Below are 14,961 nucleotides of genomic sequence, written 5' to 3'. Positions count from 1 at the left end.
ATAAATAAGGCTGCTATGAACATAGTGGAGCACGTGTCTTTTTTATATGTTGGGGCATCTTTTGGGTATATGCCTAAGAGAAGTATAGCTGGGTCCTCAGGTAGATCAATGTCCAATTTTCTGAGGAACCTCCAGACTGATTTCCAGAATGGTTGTACCAGTCTGCAATCCCACCAACAATGGAGGAGTGTTCCTCTTTCTCCACATCCTCGCCAGCATCTGCTGTATGTAGGTGCCCTTGTATTTGGAGCATAGATATTTAGGATTGAGAGCTCATCTTTGTGGATTTTTCCTTTGATAAATATGAAGTGTCCTTCCTTACCTTTTTTGATGACTTTGGGTTGAAAATCGATTTGAGTCAATATTAGAATGGCTACTCCAGCTTGCTTCTTCAGACTATTTGCTTGGAAAGTTGTTTTCCAGCCTTTCACTCTGAAGTAGTGTCTGTCTTTGTCTCTGAGGTGTGTTTCCTGTAGGCAGCAAAATGCAGGGTCGTCATTGCATATCAAGTTTGTTAATGTATGTCTTCTTATTGGGGCATTGAGTCCATTGATGTTGAGAGATATTAAGGAATAGTGATTGTTGCTTCCTGTTACATTCGTATTTGGATGTGAGATTATGTTTGTGTGCTTTTCTTCTCTTTGTTTTGTTGCCAAGACGATTAGTTTCTTGCTTTTTCTAGGGTGTAGCTTGCCTCCTTATGTTGGACTTTACCATTTATTATCCTTTGTAGGGTTGGATTTGTAGAAAGATATTGTGTAAATTTGGTTTTGTCATGGAATATCTTGGTTTCTCCATCTATGTTAATTGAGAGTTTTGCAGGATACAGTAACCTGGGCTGGCATTTGTGTTCACTTAGGGTCTGTATGATATCTGTCCAGTATCTTCTGGCTTTCATAGTCTCTGGTGAGAAGTCAGGTGTGATTCTGATAGGTCTGCCTTTATATGTTACTTGACCTTTTCCCTTACTGCTTTTAATATTCTTTGTTTTGTCCATTTGATGTTTTGACTATTATGTGACAGGAGGAGTTTCTTTTCTGATCCAATCTATTTGAAGTTCTGTAGGCTTCTTGTATGTTTATGGGCATCTCTTTCTTTAGGTTAGGGAAGTTTTCTTCTATGATTTTGTTGAAGATATTTACTGGTCCTTTGAGCTGGGAGTCTTCACTCTCTTCTATACCTATTATCCTTAGGTTTGATCTTCTTGTTGAGTCCTGGATTTCCTGTATGTTTTCGACCAGTAGCTTTTTCTGTTTTACATTATCTTTGACAGTTGTGTCAATGATTTCTATGGAATCTTCTGCTCCTGAGATTCTCTCTTCTATCTCTTGTATTCTGTTGGTGATGCTTGTATCTATGGCTCCTTGTCTCTTCCTTTGGTTTTATATACCCAGGGTTGTCTCCCTTTGTGCTTTCTTTATTGCTTCTATTTCCATTTTTAATTCCTTCACCTGTTTGTTTTTTCCTGGAATTCTTTCAGGGATTTTTGTGATTCCTCTCCATAGGTTTCTACTTGTTTATTTATGTTTTCCTCTGTTTCTCTAAGGGAGTTTTTTTATGTCTTTCTTGAAGTCCTCCAGCATCATGATCAAATGTGATTTTAAATCTAGATTTTACTTTTCTGGTGTGTTTGGATATTCCGTGTTTGCTTTGGTGGGAGAATTGGGCTCCGATGATGCCATGTAGTCTTGGTTTCTGTTGCTTGGGTTCCTGTGCTTGCCTCTCGCCATCAGGTTGTCTCTGATGTTACCTTGTTCTGCTATTTCTGACAGTGGCTAGACCGTCCTATAGGCCTGTGTGTCAGGAGTTTTGTAGACCTGTTTTCCTGTTTTCTTTCAGCCAGTTATGGGAACAAAATGTTCTGCTTTTGGGTGTGTAGTCTTTCCTGTCTACTGGTCTTCAGCTGTTCCTGTGTCCTGAGTCTACCAGGCAGGTCGCTTGGAGCAGAAAAGTTGGTCTAACCTGTGTTCCTGTGACTGAAGTTGCTCCTGAGGGGCTGCTTTTGAGCTCTCCATGAGGGCAGCAACCAGGAGGGCCTGTGCTGCCTTTTCCCGGGGTCCCCGTGCACCGAGGTCCCAGATGGTGTTAGGTGTTTTCCTCTGGAGTCAGAAATGTGGGCAGAGTGTAGTCTCTTCTGGCTTTCCAGGTGTGTCTGCCCCTCTAAAGTTTTGGCTCTCCCTTCCATGGGATTTGGGTACAGGGAGCTTTTGATTGGGTCCCTTCAGATCCGGGCGGACCTCTGGACCACAGGGGGCCTGCCGCTTGAGTGCCCCTATCTTCTGGTTCCTAGAGGCCCTATACAGTTTCCCCTTGGGCCAGGGATGTGGGCAGGGGTGGGCAGTATTGGTGTTCTCTCCCGCTCTGCAGTCTCAGGAGTGACCACCTGTCTGGGTGGTGAGCTCACTCTCCCAAGGGATTTGGGAGCAGGGAACTGTGGAATCAATAAAATTTTTAAAGCAGAGACTCCATCAGTGTTTCCCCCCAGGATATTCATTTCTATACTCAACAGACTTTTGACTTGTGTCTCTTTCAAAGGGGAAACTTTTTCAAGCACCCATGTGACAGTGGCTTCTTCATGCAATGGTTGTCCTCTGACCTCACCACTAGCTCAATCTACTGCCTGAAGTTTCCTGATAATTGCTGTGGCTGTCCGTGTGTGTGTGTGTGTGTGTGTGTGTGTGTGTGTGTGTGTGTGTACATGCACACACATGCACAAGCATGTTAATAAAGATTTATGGGTCCAAAAACAATCAGAAGAAATGTGTGCATTTCACTGAGAAAACAATTGAGAGATATTGGAAATGTAGGATCAAATCAGAGTTTCTACCTCAGCCTGGTGGGAAGAGCATCCCCATGTTAACAGTTATCGTGATACTATGGTGGAACACGTGCATTATAATCTGACACACTCCATTCCACTGTGCATGTCAGGACTCAGAACTTGGGATCCCTTTTACTTCCTGAGGGGTCACTCCACCATTGCCCCTGTAGTCCCTGCAGTGTTCTCCTTGGCTAGTGCTAAGTTCAATAACCCAGATGCTCCCCTTCCCCACTAGCACCCAGAATGTGCCAGGACCTAGTGAGTGCAATTACAGTGCAGTGGATGTCTCTGTAATGTTCAGAAATGCTTTCCAAAGCTCACTGACTCCCTGTATCATCTACAAACCTCACATTCAGAAAAAAGACAAATAAAAATGCTTGATCTTAAATAGTCTCTGAAGGATAAGCTTGCTTGCTATCCTCTGGTACTATTGGCAGGTGGTAGTGCCTTATGGAAATGAGATGGACTGGAAGGAAGTTAGGCATTGAAGGTGAGCCCTTAGAGTGAACACTGGGACCAACTCCTTCTTCTCTTTGCTTCCTGCTTGCTGCCTACCTGCCTGCAGCTACCTCTACCACACACTGCTGCTATGATGCTCAACTTCACCAAGGGTATGATAACAACAGAGCCAGCTGACGGCAGACTGAAGCCTCAGAAAATATAAGCCAAATAAACTTTTCTTCTTACTAAATTGTTTCTCTTGGACAATTTGTCACAGCAATATAAAGCTGGCACAATGGTGCAGAGTTCAAATTACCAAGCACTTCTGGGTACAGCCACCCAGAGGAAAGGTAGACCTGAAACAAGTTGCCCATTCAGTCAGGGTTAAGCAACTCCCCCATACTTGATCAAATCCAGGTACTACCTGCTGACATTATCTCTGATATAAAAACAATATAACGAGTACTTTCCCAGCAAGTCCAAGATATCATCTGGGGTGACTGGGTTTTAAAAGGAGTCTGTGTTTCCTATGTTAGCAATGCCCTGGTTCTCTTTGAAAGATAAATTTAGATGGTGGCTCTTTAGGAGTTAATGGTATTTTCTTGGATAGAGTTTTCTATTGAAGTGATGAAATATCATGACCAAACCCAAGATAGGTAGGAAAGGGTCCATTTGGCCCACACTTCATACTATAGTTCACCACTGAAGGAAGTCAGGACAAGAACTCACACAGCAGGAACCTAGAGGCAGGGTGGGTGCAGAAGCCATAGAGAGATGCTGCTTATTGTCTTGCTCCTCATGGCTTGCTCACCCCGCCTTCTTATAGAACCCAGTGGTGGCCCCACCCACAGTGGATTGGGTCCTTCTCCATCAATCACTAATTAAGGAAATGCCCTACAGGCTTTCCCTGAGCCTAATTTATGGAGGCATTTTCTCAACTGAGGTTCCCTCTTCTAAGATGACTCTGTATCTCCTCCCCATTGTCATTTTGTTCATATGCATTCCCACTCCAACTGATCATGTCCCCACCTCCATCATTTAATAGGAAAGTTGTTTTAGAAAACGGCCATTTTGAATTCATCCTTCAAGAACACCTTTGCCCTCAGACTAAGGGAAGGCCTGTCATGCTGCCTGCCAAGTTTCCAGTCTTGTTCATTATTTCTAAGTCCAGAGAATTAGCTCATTTTGGGATGTGAGTAAATCCCTGGCACTCTCCATCATTACTGAGAATGAATTCTTTTTAGTCCTTAATCCCAAAGCCCCAGTGACCAGTCCCCACTACAGTTGCTAATGTATGTGCACACTAAGATAAGACCCAGCCCTTATGGCCTGTCTATGAGAAGGATGTTACTTCGAAATGCCTCTTTTCCCTTCCGTGCTTCCGTGCTTTCACATTAATGGGAGTGGCTCTGCAGAAAACCCCATCCTATTAGGAACACAGTTGTTCAAAGACTTTAGAGAAGGATGAATAAGCCTCCCATGACATGGACAGGGCTTCAACTGTAGCCTGTAGAGACACACATGACTTTTTTTTGTATGGCTCACAGGGACAAAGAGGAAGACAGATTCCGCAAATTAATCTTCACAATGGCATTATTCAAGCCATTTTAATAGATGTATTTACAATTCACTTACAAACATGTAATTATCAAATGCATAACTAGAGAATTGCTTGATTGTACCTGCTTGTGTACCTTGCGTTTCTTTTCACAGTAAAGTGAACTCTCTTGTTTGAATGATAAGACCTAACAATGTGTTTTCAATCTATAAGCCTTTAAAAATTTTAATGGGATTTTTTTTCTTTCCTATATATAATAAAGTAAGTTTTATGACCATTTTCATGCAAATGATCTGTATAAAAAGTGCCAGCATTTAAACACTCTGTGCATCTGTCTCTGGACAGAGATAAAAAATATGGGGCCTTAAGATGTTTGCCATTGTAACATGCTTTGATGTGGAAGGGCAGGGTTGAGATGGAGTCTGGGAGACGCATTTTCCAGAAGGTACTGCATATAAAGCGTGTGTGTGTGTGTGTGTGTGTGTGTGTGTGTGTGTGTGTGTGTGCGCGCGCATGTGCGTATGCACGTGCGTGCACGTTCTCATTATAACTGGGGGATTTTATAGTCATGACTAAATGTACAAATCAGTGCATTTTAAAGTCTTATAGTATTATCAACATAAGGCAGTCAGAATGGAGATGACTCTTGAGATTAATTAAAAAGAATCAATTACTTCAGGAAGTATAAAAAATATGTCTAAGTTGGAAAGAGACCCATTTGGAAGCAGACAAGAGTTAGCTAGGAGAGAAGATGGTATTGGCTTTCTTTAGCAGTCTTTAGAAGCAGGGAATACTGAAGAGAAAGGCTGTAGCTTAAAAAAAGCAAGGCTCTCAAAACTTTGAGAGCACTTCATTGAAGAAAACTACCTTAACTCCGGCTCCAGTGTTGTATAAGATGGTCCCAGAAACACCTCACCTGAATAGCTCTGTGTTGCTCAGAGCTTCCATTGCACCTGTTTGGAACAGTTGGGTCTGGGTCTGGCAGTCTGCACCATTGAGGGCGTGTTTTCACCAGAGGCTGAGGAGAGGATGCTTTCTACATGCCCAAGTGCAACTCTGCCCTCTCCGTCATCAGCTAACTGATGTGATTATTTAGGGATAGATGGTCATCTTATTTACACATTCATTTGTTCATGTTCATGTACTTCTAAGCTGGTCCCTCTCTTGGCTTGTGAATAGAGTAACAATAAGTTATATAGGTTTTCTTTGTTTTGTTTTGTTTTTGTTTTTAGTATATTCCTAGGAGTAGGTATATACACTAGGAGAATCATAAACAAGTTCTATCTTTAGTTTAATGAGATACCTCCACAATGATTTCTATAGTGGTTTCATTAATGTACATATTATTTTAGGACCAACTTAGAGCAAGCCCAATTTGACTATCTATTCAACAGCATTGATCACATCAACCAAACGCTTCATAGTTTTCCATGCCTTTGTAAGGATGCTATTTCCAGCTCTATCATCTTATGGGCAAGTCAATTTCACTAAAAACGTGGCCCAGCATGATGTATCAGGCTCTGCACTCATTCCTGAAGACGTGTCAATAGGTGTTCCGAAAGGTTTATATGAAAAGCTCAGTGGGCCATACTCACAGCCTATGAGGCAGGTGCATACAACTACTAGGCTTCATTCAGAGATGAAGGAACTGAGTCAGGTATGATGTTTTCTTTGTTTTTAACATTTTTCTTAAGGCCATGCATTGTAGATTTCATATTGCTATAACAAAATACTTGAGGCTGGGTACTTTATAAAGAAAACAAGTTTATTCACAGTTTTTAGCTTTAGGAGCATAGCATTAGCATCAACTTGGTCCTAGTGAAGGCCCAATGACAACTGGTGGTGTGTAGAAAGAGCCCGAGATGAAGAGAGGTCACAGCAAAAAAGTAGATGTTGGAGACTGGAAAAGGAGCAGGCCCATTCTCTTATACTATTATCGTTGCAGAAAACTAATCCACTCAAAGATCAGCATTAGTCCACTTGGACGGTGGTTCTCCATTCAATTCTACCTTAGTGAGAGTCTCAAATTCTTATAGTTCTATCACATCGCAATAGCTATGCACTGAGGACCAAAGCTAAGAGTTTAGGGAACATACCCAGATTCATATCCAAATGATCGAAATAGAAGCGCTGGGTAGAGACCCAAGTCACATAGTTCTATCAGACAGATACTGACTACCACGAGCCTCCTTACCCAGAATAAAGTCACTCACCCCCTTATTGTGTACATTAAAAGACTGTCTAGTCGTATCACATCCTGGAAAGAAAAAAATGGTATGGAAAGTGAGGAAATGAGAATAAAGTCAGGAGGAAGGGAAAAGAAGGAGAGAGGGGAAAGAAACAGTGGGACAAATGGTATTTCTCATTGTTTGTTGCCCCAGGAACTTTGACCCCACTAGTTTACCCTGGAAGCTGTCATATTGCCAACATGCAAATAAGCTCCATACTGTGACGCAATTATTAAAAGGGGACAAGTATTTCCATCTACTGAAAGAATATGCTTGTCTGATGAGGGTTGAGTGAGCCACTGATCTATGAGTATAGCAGCCATTGGATTTACTTTATTGATATGTTCATTTAGCAGAAAATAATGGCGGATTTTACCCTTAGGTTCCATGACCGATCCACTCTCAGGTTCTTGGGCACTTTGGTAACATCAGGTAAGGGTTCCATTTCATGGACTAGGCCTTAAATCAAGTTTAAAACTTCATTGGTTTCTCCAGAAACATTTGTGCCACTACTGCACTGTTAGGTCTTACAGACACTGTCAGTTGTAAGTCTGAGTGTTTGCAAATGGGAGGTATTGATGATCTCCTTTTCCTCTGGTAGCATATGCAGTACATTCTAGCATCATGAACAGTAGTCAGTCGGGGTACATCTTCTAGGCGGGTACCAGCTCAGTTTCTCCATGTTCAATAGGGTATGTTCAATGGTATCTTCAGCAATAGGGCCTTTCCATCAGCTTGTGTAGGATAGCAAATAGCCTTGGCACTACCTCATAATGTTTGAGGGATAGAGAGAATTATTTTGGCCAATGAACCAACAAGATATAACCTATTTCTGGCACCGGAGGTTTTGCTTGGTGGTATAAGATGTCTAGTTGGGGCATTCTCCCCTACTATATGGTGACTCCATTTGAATTCCTCACATATATGTATATATTTAAGGAAGTTTGACAGTAGTGGATCTCCATATTTTTTTTAAAATAGTCTTTGGTGTTAGTTGTTCTTCTTATTCTCTTCTTTGCTCTGCCCTTTCAGTCCCTTCCATATATCATCTTTAAAATCTACTTTGCCCTTAAAATCTTTATAACACTATATTTGATTTCCCCTTTCTTGGAAGCCCTCTCCTACCCCTTGTTCCTTACTAACTACCTAACCTCTATGGTTATTTCAATAAAAAAAATCACTTTAAAGCTTTTAAAGATCCACATAGAAGACAAATATGTACATGTTTCTCAACTTGGGTTACTTCACTTGAGATGATTGGTTTTAGATCTATCCATTTACCTATGAAATTCATAATTTCATTTTTAAGCAGTGAAGTAATAGTACTGTGTACATGCACTACCGTTGTTTTCCATTCGGCAGCTGATGGACATGTAGGTTGCTTCAAGTTTATGGGTGTTATGCATAGAGCAGCAATGAACATAGATGGGCAGGTGTCTCCGCAGTAGGATGTAGGGGCTTTTGAAATCTCATTTTTAACTGGGTTGATTTCTTGACGAGCAGGTTTTTTTTACTTCTTTGTATATTCTAGACACTAATCTACCAGATGTATAATTTACTGAAGATTTTTTCTCATTCTGCAGGCTTCTAGTTTAGTAAGAAATGATGTCCTTTGCGGTACAGAAACTTTTGGCTTCTTGAAGTACTATTTATTGATTGTTGGTCTTAATGCCTCTGCTCAACCCAGAGATTCACAATTGGAAAATGTGCAAAGAGAAAGATACTTGTGAGCCTCCAGTCCTAAATGGCATGGCTTTTTCAAACCTCTCCTCACAAAACTTAGATCTATATGGAAGGAAAGACAGAAATATTGAAAGAGCCCAATATAGTGGATGACTCCCAGAAAGAGCATTTTTTCAGATTCAACAGGGCAAATACGTACATGAATTCTACCCTGAGAGACTGTGACAGCATGGACAAGAGCTGTACAGGTGCAAGTCATACAAATCCCAGCACAAAGAAGTGAGAATAGATTCAAATCCCCACCCCTAACCCAGATGCTATTTGAGAATGATACCTCCTACCAAAGGGAACATCAATTCTCCCCAATAAAGTATCCATGGGCACATTTACCACCTAGCACAGCAGTCCCCATGTTCAGGAATAGATGCCAACACACAACAGACTGTGTGTTTTGTTTGTTGGTTGACCAGCTTGGGTTGTTTTAGTTTTGCTTTTTATTCTCTTCTTTAGGGGAAATTTTGGAGGGGAAAGAATGTGATAAAAGCATTGTATGAAAAATATTTAAACAAAAGCACAATAATAAACTAAGATAAGAGAGTGAGCAGGAAGTATGTGCTCTGAGCACAATGTTCTGTCTTGTGCTAGCATGGCTCTGAGGAGATGGGGCCCACAGCTCACTTGCTGGGACGTGCATGGCTCAATAAACCCCTAACCTCTGCTCTTTTACCCATGGTGTGTTTGTTTGTTTTTTTATCCAACAGTCATTTCCCCAGTAGGCCTCGATGACTCGTTTGCCTTGGTTCACAATTAGGCATCTAAATTTCAGGATCTAAACATAGTCTTGCTTGAGTCCCATTAAATTCCACTTCGTCAGATTCATTGTTCTAACCTCAAACACTCTTTCCCAGTCTCTATATGTTCATTTTGTGCTAAACTATATCATAAACTGTGTCATGTTTACCATTCTATCTACTTAAAGAACATCGTAAGACATGGAAAAATACAGTGGTTCCTGACATGAGACTTTCCCAGGGCACCGAAAGGTGACTACAGTAAATAACTGGCTATACTTTGATAGTTGCGTATCCAGCTCCCTGATATGAGGATAAGCTCTTGGGCCACAGTGAAGTCTACGCATGCTCCTTTCTTCCACACAAGTACTTGTGTGCAAACTGATTTGCCACTGAGGACTCTTCATCTGCTAACGAGATGGCTCTGGACTTCCTCCAATGGCTTTCCCATCCATGCTTGCCCTGTAAGAATACAGTTTACAGCTCAGCCCCAGATACCTGATGTCTCAAACCAGAAAGTGGTGCTTGGTTCCATGCCGTGTAACTAGTTCTGGCCTACCAGTAGAGTCATCTTAGATGCCCATTAATTAAGAGAAAGCTCTTTGCCTAATCTGACTGGGAGCGATCCCAGACCAGAACAACTTTGCAAAAAGAGGTTCATTTTATAAAGTGTTCAGCAAACACAATTTTATAGCATTTCCACTTTCCAACATGGTTTCAAAATCAAGTTCTTCCAGACAAAAGAGCTTCAGAAGGTGATCTCCCACAGAGAGCGATTGCTGTTATTGGACAGTTCTCACTTTTGTCACCAGTGCATGGTGACACAATGATTTACATTCACTAAGAATTTGAAGTGCGCCCCACACACACACACACACTTGGATGCTCACATGCTGAATGCTTAATCTACCTTTAACAGTGCTGTTTGGAAAGGCTGTGGAACCTTCTACCAGAGGAATGCTTCTCTGGCGTTGGAGGGTGGGGCTTGAGGGCTTATAATTACCCCATTCTTCTGAGGTGTGAGGAGGGAAGGAGTCCCACAGTCAAAAGCTCTCTGCTGCTTTTGTGTGCTGCTATGATGATACATCCCCTCAAACCATGAGCCAATATACATCCTCACTTAAGGTACTTTTTGGTCTCAGTGATAGGAAACATTACAAATGCAGAATAAGTTTGCAAATGAACCACATAGTCTCTCAATGATAAGACTCTTTTTTTCATGGATCTGAAAACATGAAGTTTGGGAATAAATATGTTGACATGAACAACACTTTGGTCCTAAGTTACTCAGGAGTAGGAAGATAGTCTCAACGTCCGCCCCTACCCAAGTTACAGGAGATTGAATATGGTCTGTTCTTCCACCCAAAACTTAAAGTTCTTTTGCATTTTTCTGCTCGGTTGAAGCCCAGGTTCATGATAAAAATGGGCATTTTCAGTCAGTCAAAATGTAGATGTGTGTGTTCATGTGCATATAAGGGTTATAGGTCAGTCAGCCCTGAGGGCCTCTGTCTTTTCCTTACTTATTGGGACAGGGCTCTTCCTGAGCCCAGAGCTTGCAGATGCAGCCGGACTGGTTGATGAATAAGTGGGGATCCAGTCCCCACTCCAATTCCTCATTGTTGGGGTTACAGGTGTGCCCTGCCACACCCAGCTCTTCCTAGGGTTGCCAAGGGTCTGAATTTATGCTTGCAAAAACCTTTACCACGGAGCCATCTCTCTGGCCCCTGAAAACTCAGCTTTAAAGTGGAATCCTTGCTGTGGTTTCAATCCCTACACAGCAGTGCTCTTATTCTTAATGTAAAACTTTTTGGGCCTAGAATTTTAAAAAGTATGTCCCCGCCCCCACCCACAAGCTTCCTTCCAACAATTACCTATGTAGACGAGAAGCCTGCAGAGAGAGCAGACAGCGTCTGAGTACACACCTTCCAATGTATCTTTTCATTTGAACTCCATCAGCCCACTGAGTAGGCCCTCTACCAGATCTCCTCTTAATTAATAGACTTGTGAATGACCACAACTGCTTGTGGAACATGCCAAATACTATACAGATGACAGAGTCACGGTAAGAAATCTGCTCGACACAGGGTGCCTTAATTTAAGCCATACGTAGTTGGAAGGCGGGGGATGGGGGGGACAGCATGGCAAGTACTCAGCTCGGTGTATAGCTTTTGGTCTGTTTCAACTTATGTATATCCCTGGCGTGCAGACTGTAACAGTCAGAGTGAGAGCAATGGTTCTGATTTATAGCCACCTGTTAGCTTAAGTCTGACCTGCACAAGCAAGGCAGGCACCATAGTCTGAAAGGAGATTATGCCTCTCAGTTGTATGGGGGGAAAGCACCTGCCGGTCAAAAGGCTATTAAACTTTGACTGGGCCAGAGCCCCAGAGCTGTCCTACTATGTGCCAGGGAACAGGTTAGTGCAGATGGCTGTCTGTTCCATGTACAGCCCGAGTGCCCCACCACTGTCAGCTGGCCCAGTTTATGGATGAACCCCATCTCCTGGGGCTGCAGGGAGGGGCTGGGGTGACGGGTCCTTCATTAGAACCTGGCCAGAGGGCAACTCAAATCATAAAGGACAGCTGTCTAATTGGATGTGCTTGTGTGTGCTGTCTTGGCTTTTACAATGGGAATAGGCTACCCGGCCTTTCTAATTAGATTGTTAAACATAATAGCTGACTGGCACAGCAGTAAAGAATTTGCCCTTCTCTTTGTGAGAGCAAAATAGGGCTCAGGAAAGATGCAGGGTTTTTCCAGCCCGTTTCCCCCATCATTGTATCTATTGGTAATGAGATGGAGTTTATTTCTTTTTAAAAGCTCCCAAAGGCGGACAGGCCAGGTTGAAGTTCGAACTAAATGCGAAAACACACACAGGCAATATAGTAGCCAACTTCAGCTTCCCTCCAGCCTCTTGTCGCCCCTAATTGGTGTCTTGTTGGTTGTCTCCAGTGAAAGAGCAAGAATTAAATGAGATTGGAAATTGAATTACCCTGTCACCCCTCAAGGTGGTCTCCAGACCTGGGCTGCGAAAAATCAGAGGAGCCGAGTGGGAAATGTTCCCATGTATGGCCTATCTCCCAGAATCCCCTAGGAGGCAGCAGGAAGTGGGAAGAGTGAAGAAGAGGGAGGAGAAGGGCAAGGATGCATGTGGGGACGCAGTGCAGGACATCACTGTCCCAGCAGTCTGCAGATCCTGCCACTTTGGAGGCTTCCCAGACTCTCAGAAATGACATTTCATTTTCAGCTCCCTAATTTTCCAAAACACCACATGCTCCTCGTGACTTATTGTCACCTTGGGAACACCTGTCAGATGCTCTGAGTGACCCTGGTTTCACATTTAGATATGCTCATGACTTGTATACGTTGGACAGTGTAAGAGTTCACTGAACTGTTATTTTGCACAGGGACACAAGATGCTGTGGGGAAGCCATGGCTGTAGATGTGTGGTGGTCATCGCGGCAATGTTCCCCAGAGCTAGAATGCCACCATGACCTTGGTCACTCATCAGATTGTCTTTTTTTTTTAAACTGCAGTGTCAGAAGGTCTTTCCTCTGAGACTGGTATATCAATACCATGGCGCCAGAGTCTACCCTCCAATACATTTGGTACCAGCAGGGAAAAAGAGAGGGAAAAATGCCCTAAATGTCCTCAGGAGTGCAAGCAGAGATTCCAGCCAGCACGACCTGGTGGATCCCCATCCCCAAATCAGGTTTTCCATGTTCATTTTATTTTGACGTCCTTCTGGAGGAACGCCCTCCTGATTTCCAGGAATGTACATGATAAAAGGAATGACTATTTGGATGAATAAGAAACGTCTACTTCTCTGGGGTGTTTGAACCATTGTTGGGTCCCTTTCCTCTGCCGCGTGAATAACGCCCATCCCTGACTTTGATCTCAAAGTATCTTTTCCAGAGCTCAGCAGTGACTGAGAAGTAAATTCTACTTGTAATCTCACTCACTACCTGAGTTCTGTCTTTTTCTTTACACTCCATTTGGCTGGTCACACCCTGTCCCCAGGGGCACTTTACCCTGTCCCCAGGGGCACTTTCATGGGGATAGTCCGGGAGCTCATCTCTGTATGACTTCTTTGTTCTTCTCCCCCTCCTCTCCCCCTCCCCCTCCTCTTCCCCCTCCCCCTTCTCCCCCCCTTCTGGAGCTGGGGACCGAACCCAGGGCCTTGCACTTGCTAGGCAAGCGCTCTACCACTGAGCTAAATCCCCAACCCCTTCTTTGTTCTTTATTAATTGCAGCCTGGAGCTAGGACACCCATCTGATTCACCCCAGCCTCCCTGAGTCCTCTGTGAGATTTACTTGTCATTTTCTAGTCAGCCTCTTAAAGCTGTGCCCTTTAGGGCTGCTAATCTCTGTGTCAACTCTTGGGCACCCACCGTACTCCTGTCTGCCGGTCTCCCACAGCAACTGTGCGTATGAATACCCTTAGCACCTAACCCAGCCTTCCTACCGCGGTTCCTAGTGAAGGCTGGTGGTCTGAGTCCCTGTGACTCTTTTACAGCTCCCCTGACCTCAGTTCTTGTAGCTGAGTATTAATCAGAGATGGATCATGCGTGGTGCAATGCATGAAACCTTGGGTGCAGTCTCTGCCCCAAGAAACCCAAACAAAGTGAAGATCTCATCTTTGAAATGTCACTTGGATTTTCTTTCCTTCCAGTTTCATGCAGAGGAGATTGGAGGAGAGAGAGGAAGGGACTCAGCAGAATCAAGGCTGGTGAAGCTGTATCACAGAGCTCCCTTTGCTGTGTTTTCTTTGCATGCTACAGAAGCTTGGGTTACTGAAGAAATGGGGCCTGCTGACAAAGTTGCCAATGAGGCCTGCATAGAGCAAATGATAAGTCTATCCCCCCCCCCCCCCCCCGTCATGAGAATAAATAGCTTCAATAAAGTTTTATTGAAGAGCCACAATGGCCTGTTTCATACAGCTTACAGATATTTGACAATTGAACCATAAAATCAGCAGAGACATTGACCCTTGCTCCAAACCTTTGAATCAAAGAACTAGGAGCCTGCAATGAGGACATTTGTGCACAAGTGCAATAGGACGGCCAGGGAAAACCCAAATATTGGCTTTGTTTTGAAATAGGAGCCTCTTCTGCATTGTGAGACTATTCGATGTTTCGCATTCCAGACTCTGCTCTGTGCACATGGGTGACTTTCCGCCAGTATTCGTGGAAAATGGCTTAAAAGGCCCCGAAACTGAGAAGCGGATTATGTCAGGGGCTAGAATTACTTGAGAACTTTTTGATCATGCAGATTTTGGAGTATGATCAATTTGACACGTGTCCCTAACGACTCGAAGATGTGTGTGTCCATATCCCCAAGATAACACTTGATGTGGGAGTGATGGAGTTACTGCCCAGGCTGGTCATGTTTTATTTAGTTTGGGACAGGTGTTGAGAATAATGTCTCAAATAGTAATAGTGACT

General features: G+C 43.2%; 1 long non-coding RNA gene across 4 annotated transcripts in view; it reads left to right on the top strand.

The window, feature by feature from the left end:
- Window positions 1–14,961, top strand: part of LOC102551719 (uncharacterized) — a 54,201-nt gene that overhangs the window by 18,952 nt on the left and 20,288 nt on the right. Inside the window, exon 4 of one of the 4 annotated variants that reach the window (XR_015639124.1) lies at window positions 14,190–14,437. The exons of 2 other annotated variants lie outside the window; for them this stretch is intronic. This is a non-coding gene — a long non-coding RNA (uncharacterized LOC102551719). Of the gene's footprint in view, window positions 1–7,430; window positions 7,482–14,189; window positions 14,438–14,961 lie in introns of those variants that run through there. One more of the 4 variants, XR_015639123.1, reaches the window with a different exon arrangement.

The sequence above is a fragment of the Rattus norvegicus genome, chromosome 15 (assembly GCF_021556685.1).
Source record: "Rattus norvegicus strain SHRSP/BbbUtx chromosome 15, alternate assembly SHRSP_T2T, whole genome shotgun sequence".
In the NCBI taxonomy this organism is placed as follows: domain Eukaryota; kingdom Metazoa; phylum Chordata; class Mammalia; order Rodentia; family Muridae; genus Rattus; species Rattus norvegicus.
This window is presented reverse-complemented; position numbering and strand designations above follow the sequence as displayed.